The sequence below is a fragment of the Ranitomeya imitator genome, chromosome 6 (genome assembly GCF_032444005.1).
Source record: "Ranitomeya imitator isolate aRanImi1 chromosome 6, aRanImi1.pri, whole genome shotgun sequence".
In the NCBI taxonomy this organism is placed as follows: Eukaryota; Metazoa; Chordata; class Amphibia; order Anura; family Dendrobatidae; genus Ranitomeya; species Ranitomeya imitator.
In genome coordinates this window covers 154,896,764-154,908,543 of record NC_091287.1, presented here as the reverse complement: position 1 = coordinate 154,908,543, position 11,780 = coordinate 154,896,764, and positions in this window count along the sequence as shown.

Genomic DNA, 11,780 nt, shown 5'->3' with positions numbered 1-11,780 from the left:
CTATATATATCTATATATATCTATATATATCTCTATCTATCTATCTATCTATCTATATATATCTACCGTATATACTCGAGTATAAGCCGGCCCGAGTATAAGCCGACCCCCCTAATTTTGCCACAAAAAACTGGGAAAACTTATTGACTTGAGTATAAGCCTAGGGTGGAAATGCAGCAACTACCGGTGAATTTCAAAAATAAAAATAGATACCAATAAAAGTAAAATTAATTGAGACTTCAGTAGCTGTGTTTATATATCCCCATATCTGCCCCATACTGTGCTCTGCTGCGTTCATATATCCCCATATCTGCCCCATACTGTGATCTGCTGCGTTCATATTGCCTCATAGATGCTCGGTATAAGTCTGTGCCATGGCCGCTGCTGCTGCTGCAATAAAAAAAAAAAAAAAAGCCATATTCACCTCGCTGATTGCAGCTCCCAGCGTCTCGTTCCGGCGTCCGGTCGCGGCGTCTCTCCGCTCTGACTGATCAGGCAGAGGGCGCCGCGCACACTAGTACGTCATCGCGCCCTCTGACCTGAACAGTCAGAGCGCAGATAGACGCCGGGAAGATGGAGTGACGCCCGGCGGCTGGAACGCGGACAGGTGAATATAACATACTCACCTAGTCCCAGCGATCCTCGCGCTGTCCCCGCCTGTCACAGCTGTCTTCGGTGCCGCAGCTTCTTCCTCTATCAGCGGTCACCGGCACCGCTGATTAGAGAAATGAATACGCGGCTCCACCCCTATGGGAGGTGGAGCCGCCTATTCATTTTTCTAATGAGCGGTCCCACGTGACCGCTGAAGAGAGGAAAAAGCTGCAGCACAGAAGACCGTGGGACGGCAGGGACAGCGCGAGGATCGCTGGGACTAGGTAAGTATGCCTCAGCGCCCTCTCCCCCTCACCCGCCGACCCCACCGCTACCGTGACTCGAGTATAAGCCGAGGGGGGCACTTTCAGCCCAAAAATTTGGGCTGAAAATCTCGGCTTATACTCGAGTATATACGGTATATATCTATATCTATCTATCTATATACACATATATGTACACTAGATTGTGGCCCGATTCTAACGCATCGGGTATTCTAGAATATGCATGTCCCCGTAGTATATGGACAATGATGATTCCAGAATTCGCGGCAGACTGTGCCCATCGCTGATTGGTCGAGGCAACCTTTATGACATCATCGTCGCCATGGCAACCATTATGACATCATCGTCGCTGTGCCTGTCGCTGAATCAGAAACGTGAGAAGTCTACGTCCTTTATGACATCATCGTCGCTGTGCCCGTTGCTGATTGGTCGAGGCCTGGCGGCCTCAACCAATCAGACGTGGGATTTCTACGTTGATGCTGTGCCGGTCTCTGATTGGTCGAGGCCTGGCGGCCTCGACCAATCAGAGAGCCGGGATTTCCAGGACAGACAGACAGAAAGACAGACAGACAGACGGAAAAACCCTTAGACAATTATATATATAGATACACACACATATATACACACACAGTATATATGTATATATACACACAATATATATATATATATATATATATGTACAGTACAGACCGAAAGTTTGGACACACCTCATTTAAAGATTTTTATGTATTTTCATGACTATGAAAATTGTACATTCACACTGAAGGCATCAAGAGAATGCTAAGAGTGTGCAAAGCAGTCATCATAGCAAAAGGTGGCTACTTTGAAGAACCTAGAATATAAAACATAATTTCAGTGGTTTCACACTTTTTTGTTAATTCATAGTTTTGATGCCTTCAGTGTGAATGTACATTTTTCATAGTCATGAAAATGCAGAAAAATCTTTAAATGAGATGGTGTGTCCAAACTTTTGGTCTGTACTGTATATATATATATATATATATATATATATATATATATATATATATATATATATATATATATATATATATATATATATATATATATATATATATATATATATATATATATATATATATATATATATATATATATACACATACACACACACACAATATATATATGTATACATACACACAATATACACTATACTGGACGTCAGTGCAGAAGACGCTCAAGACGGAGCAGCGCCGGAACCAAGTCAGGTGAATAAAGTGCCGGGGGCCTGAGCGACGGAGAGGTGAGTATGTGATTTTTTTTTTTTAATCGCAGCAACAGCAAATGGAGCAAGTGTCTGTATGGAGCATCTTATGGGGCCATAATCAATGTTTGTGCAGCACTATATGGGGCAAGTGTCTGTATGGAGCAACTTATGGGGCCATAATCAACGTTTGTGCAGCACTATATGGGGCAAGTGTCTGTATGGAGCAACTTATGGGGCCATAATCAACGTTTGTGCAGCATTGCATGGGGCAAATGTCTGTATGGAGCATCTTATGGGGCCATAACGTTTGTGCAGCACTATAATGGGCAAATATCTTTATGGAGCTTCTTATGGGGCCATAATTAACGTTTGTTGAGCATTATATGGGGCAAGTCTCTGTATGGAGCATATTATGGGGCCATAATCAACATTTGTGCAGCATTATATTGGGCAAATATGTCTATGGAGCATCTTATGGGGCTATTAACCTTTATGCAGGATTATATAGGGCATATTTTAATATGGAGCATCTTATGGGGCCATCATAAACTTTATGGTGCATTATATGGGGCTCCTGATTCTTTATGGATATTCATATACACTTAACCTACTGATGTCTCAATTAACTTTACTTTTATTGGTATCTAGCTTTACTTTTGACATTTACCGGTACTTCTGCATTTCCCACCCTACGCTTATACTCGAGTCATTAAGTTTTCCCAGTTTTTTGTAGCAAAATTAAGGGGGGTCGGCTTATACTCGGGTCGGCTTATACATATACATATATATAGATATATAGATAGATAGATATTCATATGCACACACACACACAGTATCTGTCTGTCACCTACTTGAAAATACTTTAATGGCAACGCAATTATTTTCCTGCACTGCTACCGAATGTTGCTGACTTTTTCCAATTTTAAGAAAAATGCTCGTGTCACCGATCACGAATCCAAATGTACCATATTCGTGCCGATTTTATGTTTGGTGATTGTTTTCCGAACATATTCGCTCATTTCTACCCTCAAAACCACTAGCATTGGACAATTTGTTGCCAAGTACCCTTGCTAACCAGCCCTCTATAATGTTTTATTTCCCCAGGCTAGTCATCCCTCTTTGAATTTTACCATGCCCCTGTGATAGGAGTTATTGCCAACTCTCTATTGCCATGTGAGTGCCTTTCTTTGCCCACATCATTGCTCCTCTGAAGCCAGATGTACGCTTCTCAACTCTAGAGGCACATATGTCCAGACGTGAAACAGACGTTAAACACCGTAGAGGGCTGGTTAAGCATGATATTTAGCAATAAATAGTCTAATGCTCGTGGGTTGGAGGGCATGGGGGTCCTGTCAGGTTCCCTTTAGAAATAAGATACATACCACATGAGAGACTGCCACCATTAGGATGTTGGAAGGAAATACAGATTCTTAAATCTTTTTGCAAGGAGACCTCAAAGTGTAGCATATTTGTATGATCTGAAAAGATGAAAGCATAATACATGTGACAAGTTTAACCACAAACCAGGAGATTATCAAACAAACTTTCAACAAAAAGGAAGTGTTAAAAAAAAAAGTTTGGACACGTTCGCACATTCAGTATTTGGTCAGTATTTCATATCAGTATTTGTAAGCTGAAACCAGGAATGGGTGATATATACAGAAGTGGTGATGTGTTTCTATTATACTTTTCCTCTGATTCTTCCATTCCTGGTTTTGGCTTACGAATACTGAGGTAAAAAACTAACCAAATACTGAACTTGTGAACATGGCCTTAGTGTAGTTGTATGTGGGGAAGGTTAGTGAATTTTTAATTCAAGAAGATTAGAAAATCATTTATATTATAGCATTAAATAGGGATTTACGATGAAAATTGGTTGAACTGTGGACAACCCCTTCACGACATATGATGGCATGTGTTGTGTTCCTGCCTTTAATGCAAGCTCACACACCAAGTCCACATTTAATCAGTCATCATTAGTGTTGATCAATACCTTCCGATATCCATAAGTATCGGTATCGGATTGTATTGGCTGATATTCAAAAAATATCGGATATCGCCGATACCGATACCAATGCATCAATGGGACCAAAATATCGGAATTAAAATAAACCCTTTGTTTCCTTGTAGGTTAATTCTACATGAAGGAAAACAACTAAGAATAATGTAAGATGTATTGGGGGAGGTGGAGGAGACATTAAAGGCATAGAGGTTTAGCCCAATCAAATGAAATAGCAGGAATTTATTTATTTTTTTTTTTTTAAGACGTTCGGAGTTACAAAGCTATTGACTATGTTACGATTTTTTATATTTAGTCAGATATTTATGTTTCACTACTTCCATGCTGTTCACCTTTTTAACTTCTCCCACCCTTTCTTCTTAATCATCCTCCTGTAGTTGTTCTCTATAAAAGTTTGAAGATTACACCTTCTATTCTGCCTGTCACAAAAGATTTACAACAGGATTTGTCCATGTTCAGTTTGGCCTGCAGCAGCAGGTTTTTTCCAGGGGCACCACGAGGAGGAACGGACTCACCCCCATAGACTGCTTAGTCTTCTTCTGCTTATAATTTAGATAATATCTTTTGCTCTGATTTTTAGTTTTATGCTTAATGTTCTTCTGCTTTTTGTTCTGCAGCTTCTTGTTCTTCTGCTTCTCGGTCTTCAGGGTTGTCATTTTTAGGGTCTTGAACTTGGAAATGTAGCAGAAGGTACAGGAGCAAAAGACACTGCTGAGAACCAGCTGGCGGTACTGGAACCCGGATGGCTAGCCGAAGGTACAAGAGCCAATGGAACTACTGAGGACCAGCTGACGTTACTGGAACCCGGTTACTAAGCAGGAGGTACCCGTGCCAGAAAGCACTACCAAGGACCACCTTACGTTGGTGGAACTCGGACACCCAGAAGGAGGCACCTAAGCCAAAGGCTCTGCCCGGAACCACCTGACAGTACTGGAACCAGGGGGACCTATCCAAGCTTGTGTTCCTAAGAACCAGCTAATGGTGCTGGAACTCAGATAGGCAGCAGAAGGTCCACAGGAAAAAAAAATTGCTAGGCCACGAGCCGCCGTAGTTACCGAAAACCCACAGTCCAACAGGGGGAGCTTGTCCTATTGGCACAACGAAACCAGCCTTCATTGCCAGTTCCCGCAGCCCACATAGGAAGCACCTAAATTGCAGGCACCATAGAGTCGGCTAACCAGACCGCAACACGACAGGACAACATATTGGAGGCAAAGTGACCATGACACTACCCGGAAACAGCTGGCGTGCTGGAATCGGGCTGGGCAGGAGGGAGTACCCGTGCCAAAGAAACTTTTGAGCAGCAACTGCTGGTGTTGGAGCCCAGGGAATGCAGGACAAGCCGAGTATAGGCTGAGGCCTAATTGGAGCAAGTTGAAAGGTAATCTTTAACCCCCCAGGTGTTTGCAACTAAAAGATCCACCTTGTGCAGCACTAATGCTGCACAAGGAAAAGGTGGCTCTTTTAATTATGCTCCTTGTACACGCTGAACTTAACACTTAAAAAATGTGTCCCCTCATACCCTGAAACCATCCCGGAGGCGGGACTCTCCTTCTTAATGAGACGCAGCACAGCCGTCATTCACACCCCCTTAGCGCCGTGCGCCGCCTCCTCAGCATTGTTTGAATCTGTCCTGGAGCCCGCGCTGCTTTGTTATCCCTTGGCCATGCGCAGTTAGCGCTGCCCGTCTTCTGACATCATTTGTTGTCAGGCTGGCTGTGCCTGTGCGGCCGCCCTGCCCGAGAACACACCCCGCAGTGTCTCATTTATTCTCACTGCGGGCCTGGGATTCATGGGCATGCGCAGTGCATATCTTGGCCTCTCTCTCATCTCCTTCCACCATCTTCAGACTACCGCGTCAGCGGATCTCAAATCATATGCCATGGCCGTGACGCGGCACAGTCTGAAGAAGGCGGAAGGACATGAGTGAGGCCAAGATATGCACTGCGCATGCCCATGAATCACAGGCCCGCAGTTTGAATAAATGAGACACTGCGGGGCGTGTTCTCGGGCAGGGCAGCTGCACAGGCACAGCCAGCCTGACAACAAATGATGTCAGAAGATGGGCAGCGCTAACTGCGCATGTTCAAGGGATAACATAACAGCGCTGGCTCCCGGACAGATTCAAACAACGCTGAGGAGGCGACGCCCAGCGCCAAGGGGGTATGAATGACGGCTGTGCTGCGTCTCATTAAGAAGGAAAGTCCCGCTTCCGGGACGGTTTCAGGGTATGAGGGGACATATTTTATAAGTGTTAACTTCAGCGTGTACAAGGAGAATAACTAATAGAGACACCTTGTCCAAATTCAGCATTAGTGTTGCACAAGGTGGCTCTAAGTTACAAACGCCTGGGGGGGAAAAGGTTCCCTTTAATTTCTGTTTTAGTGTCAGCGTGAAGGTCGCAGGACACATTGCCGGATACACAGCTGGGGAGCAGCTGACGTTACTGAACCCCAATAACACGGCAGCAAGTGTTGACTGTGCAGACGGCACTTCCGGGCAGCAACTGGCAGTGTTGGAGCCCAGGGACAGCAGGAGGAGCAGAGTGTAGGCTGAAGCCTGCACTCGAGGCAGTTTTATATCTGTTGTGTCAGCGTGGCGGTCACAAAACTCATTGCCGGATACACAGCAGGGGAGCAGCTGGCGTTACTGAACCCCACTGACACATGAGCGAGTGTTTTTCTCTGTGCAGCCAGCACTTCTGAGCACCAACTGGCAGTATTGGAGGCCAGGGAATCCAGGAGGAGCAAACTTTATTTATTGCCACACACACAGCAGGGGAGCAGCGGACGTTACTGAACCCCAATAACAGAGGAGCAACTGTTGACTGTGCAGACAGCACTTCCAGGCAACAACTGACGGTGTTGGAGCCCAGGGAATGCATGAGAAGCAGAGTGTAGGCTGAGGCCTAATTAGAGCAAGTTGAAAGGGAACGTTTAACCCCCCAGGTGTTTGAAACTGAAAGAGCCACCTTGTGCAGCACTAATGCTGCACAAGGAAAAGGAGGCTCTTTTAATTATGCTCCTTACACACGCTGAACTAAACACTTATAAAATGTGTCCCCTCATACCATGAAACCATCCCGGAGGTGGGACTTTCCTTCGAAATGAGACACAACACAGCCGTCATTACTACCCCCTTGGCGCCGGGCACTGCCTCCTCAGCGTTGTTTGAATCTGTCCCGGAGCCTGTGCTGTTATGTTAAACCTTGGGCATCCGCAGTTAGCGCTGCCCGTCTTCTGACATCATTTGGTGTCAGGCTGAGAGATCCCGCCTCGCAGTGTCTTCTGATTTATTCACACTGCGGAGCTGGGATTCATTGGCATGCGCAGTGCATATGTTGGCCTCTCACTCCTCTCCTTCCACCTTCTTCAGACTGTGCGGCGTCACGGTCGTGGCATGCAATTAGGGATCAGCTGACGGCGCACAGTGTGAAGAAGGCGAAGGGATATGAGTGAGAGCCTGAGGTGAAGATATGCACTGCGCATGGCCATGAATCCAAGCCCCACAGTGGGAATAAATCAGAAGACACTGCAAGGCGGAATCTCGGGCAGCGCGGCCGCACAGACGCAGTCAGCCTGACACCAAATGATGTCAGGAGACGGGCAGCGCTAACTGCGCATGCCCAAGGTTTAACATAACAGCGCAGGCTTTGGGACAGATTTAAACAACGCTGAGGAGGCGGGTGGCGCCCGGCGCCAAGGGAGTAGGAATGACGACTATGCTGCATCTCATTACGAAGGAAAGTCCCACCTCCTGGACGGTTTCACGGTATGAGGGGACACATTTTTTAAGTGTTAAGTTCAGCATGTGCAAGAAGCATAAGTAAAAGAGCCACCTTTTCCTTGTGCAGCTGTAGCACAAGTGGCTCTTTCAGTTACAAACACCTGGGGGGGACAGGTTCCCTTTAATTTCTGTAGTAGTGTGAGTGTGGAGGTAGCAGGCCACATTGCCGGATACACAGCTGGGGATCAGCTGATGTTTCTGAAACCCAATAACACTGGGTCATGTGTTGACTGTGCAGACGGCACTTCTGAGCAGCAACTGGCGGTGTTGGAGCCCAGGGATTACAGTTCAGGTGGTAGAAACATGAACACAACAGGAGACCTGGATACTGTTGCCAACCAATTATTTAATCTGGAAGAGGAGTGGCAAATTCCTGCTAGATCCAGGCATTGTTCATTTTCAGAAAAGTAAGCTGGTCGACGTTATCGGAGGATAGTCGCATGCGACGGTCTGTTAGTACACCACCTGCGGCACTAAAGACACATTCCGATAATACACTAGCAGCAGGGCAAGCCAGCACCTCCAATGCATACTGGCTAAGCTCTGGCCATGTATCCAGCTTAGAGACCAAAAACCTGAAGGGGGAAGAGCCGTCTGGGAGTATACTGAGAGGGCAACACGTAGTCTGTCACCATCTGACGGAAACGTCGCCTCCTGCTGACTGGAGCAGTCTGTGATGGTGTAGACATTTGTGGCGGGCACACAAAACTTTGCCACAGATGGGCCATACTGATCTTGCCTTGTGCTGAGGCACTGCTTCTGCTCCCTCTTTGTGCAGAGCTTCCTCCACTGCCTCGACGCACTGAGCTGCTTTGTAAAGCACTAGCAGCACTGCTCTCGCTTGGACTGGAGAAGATGATGGATTGCACCAGTGTGTCTTTGTACTCCCGCATTTTACGCTCCCGGTTCAACGGTGTTATGAGTCTTTGAAAATTCTCCCGATAGCGAGGATCTAGGAGGGTGTACACCCAATAATCAGCCGTGTTGAGAATGTGGGGGATGCGGCAGTCATTTCTCAGGCACTGCAGCATGAAATCAACCATGTGCTGCAGACTGCCAACTGGCCAAGAAACACTGTCCCCTGCTTGAGGCGTGATCTCTGCTCAGCATCACCCCACCCTCACTCTGCATACTGACTACTGGAGAATTGTGTAACTCCCTCCTCTGGAGAGAGGTCTTCCTCCTCCAAAGACTCCTCCTCATCCTCCTCACAAAGTGTCCCTGCCTAGGCCTTTTTGAGGAACCACGTCACGCAGTCTGTCCAGAAGCAGATGGCATTTGTGACTCCTCATCCTCCGCCTCTTCCACAACATCATCCCTTAGCGCTTGCAGTGTTCTTTCAAGCAGGCAGATAAGGTGGACAGACAGGCTGACTAGTGCATCATCTGCACTCGACATCCGCATGGAATCATCGAAGGCATGCAAAACCTGGCAGACGTCCTTCATAGTGGCCCACTCAGTGGTTGTGAAGTCTGAACGGCACGCAGTGTGACTTCCTTGCGCCTGATGCAGCTGGTACTCCATTACTGCTGCTCACATAATTGCTCCAACATATGCAATGTTGAATTCCACCTGGTGCGTAGGTCACATATGATGCGATGTTCTGGAAGGCGAAATCGGCGCTGCAGAGCTGCAATGCGCGATCTTGCCATGCTGGAACGCCGCAAGTGAGCACACTCTAGGCGGACCTTGTGCAGCAGTGCATCAAGATCCGGACAGTCCCTCAAAAAACTCTGCATGACCAAGTTGAGCACATGTGCCAGACATGGGATGTGAGTGAGGTTGCCTTGGGCCTGAGCTGCCACCAGATTTCGGCCATTGTCACACACTACCATGCCTGGCTGGAGATTCGCTGGCACAAACCACACGTCGCTACCCTGCTTGATGGCATTCCAGAGCTCCTGCGCTGTGTGGCTTCGATTCCCCAAAGAAAATAATTTCAGTATGGCCTGCTGACTTTTGGCCACGGCTGTGCTCATATCGGTCGTAACAGGTAAGCATTCACGGGTCAAGGTGGAGGTAGACCGTGATGGCTTCTGCAGCGATGATTCTGAGGAACTGGAGTATGAGGAGGAGGCAATGTGTACAGACTGGATTCCTGCAATCCTTGGAGTTGGCAGAACACATATAGTGCCACTCGCAAGATCTGTACCTGGCTCCACAACATTGACCCAATGGGCAGTGAGGGAAAGGTATCGTCCCTGTCCATGGTGACTGGTCCACGCATTGGTGGTGAGGTGGACCTTGCTACTGACGGTGTTTAGTAGCGCATGTTTAATGTTTCACTCCACATGCTTTTGCAGGGCAGGGACGGCTTGCCTGCTGAAATAAAAGCGGCTGGGCACCTATGTATTGTGGGACTGCCAATGCCATCAAGATACGGAAGCTGTCAGTCTCCACCAGCCTGAATGTGAGCATTTCAAGGGACAGTAGTTTTGCAATGCCAGCATTCAGAGCCTGTGCTCGGGGGTGGTTTGCCGAGAATGGCCGCCTTTTCTCCCATGCCTGTGCTACCGATGGCTGTAGAGTGGGCTGGGAGTGTGAGGATGACCGGGAACGTGGTGCTGTGGGTGGAATTACACTGGGTCTCTGGACAACAGTGCCAGAGGTTCTTCCATGGCGATCCTGTGAGAAAGCCGAACCAGCTGTGTGTGAGCTGGAGGAAGAGGCTACAACACAAGCTGAAGAGGTGGTAGGTGCCGTTGTAGGTTGGCCTAGGTCTTCAGTGTGTTTTCGCAACTGCACCACGTGCTTGGTCCGCACATGTTTCCACATATTTGTGGTATTGAGGTTGCTGAAACTTTTCCCTCGATTGACTTTCTGATGACACAGCTTGCATTTGACAAAGTAAATGTCATCTGCAACTGTGTCAAAAAAGGACCAGGCACTGCAAGTCTTGGGAGCGCCCATTTTGGCTTTTGGAAGAGCCATGCTCCGAATGGGTGCCGAAGTGGAGGCTACAGGCACCGCAGTCTTCCCCCTCCCTCTCTTTGGGCCGTTCGGGGAATCTCTTCCTCAGAGCTTCTCCCACCACCTTCCTGTACCTCACGCCATGATTATTATTATTTATTATTATAGCGCCATTTATTCCATGGCGCTTTACATGTGAGGAGGGGTATACATAATAAAACAAGTACAATAATCTTGAATTGAGGTCAAGGACCTCATCATCTACACTACCCTCTTCCACCAACTGCTTCTCCTGGGTAGTCTCGGCAGCACAGTACAGACCAGAAAGTGGCACCTGAGTCATCATCAGATGCGTACTGAGGTGTGCTGACCAGAGGCACTGGCCCACCTGCCTCTTCAGAGTCAGAGAGACAAAGCTGTTGGGCATCACTGCATGCTGCCTCTTCTTCCATTTCTCCAATGCTGCTTGGCTGGCCCCCTCTTTCCAAGCCAAGAGATTCAGAGAACAGAAGTAGAGATGGCTCCTGTCCTGGGCTCTCTGACTGCCTGGGCAATTTGGCAGGTGGTGAAGAGACAGATGGGTGCTCTCCAGTGCTCTGTGCCTGAGAGGATGTGGCACTAATTGGAGTCGATGCAATAGCTGCCATCCATCCGACAACAGCTTCAATTTGTTCTTCCCGCAGCAGTGGGGTACGGCGATCTCCTACAAAGCTGCGCATGAACGACTGTTCCCTGCTGAAACTGGGTGATGAGTCACCGATGCCCGCAGCAGGCACAGAATCCCCACGTCCTCTCCCTGCTCCACGCGCCTTACTCCCTGCCTTCTTCATCTTGGTAGACTGATGAAGATAGGCAGTAAAGTACTAAGGGCTTTGTGTGCTTATTCCTGAACAGCTCCTAACAGGTATAAGAAACACTAATTTTCTAAAGTGTGGACTAGACTTTTATATATGAGCTAATGTGG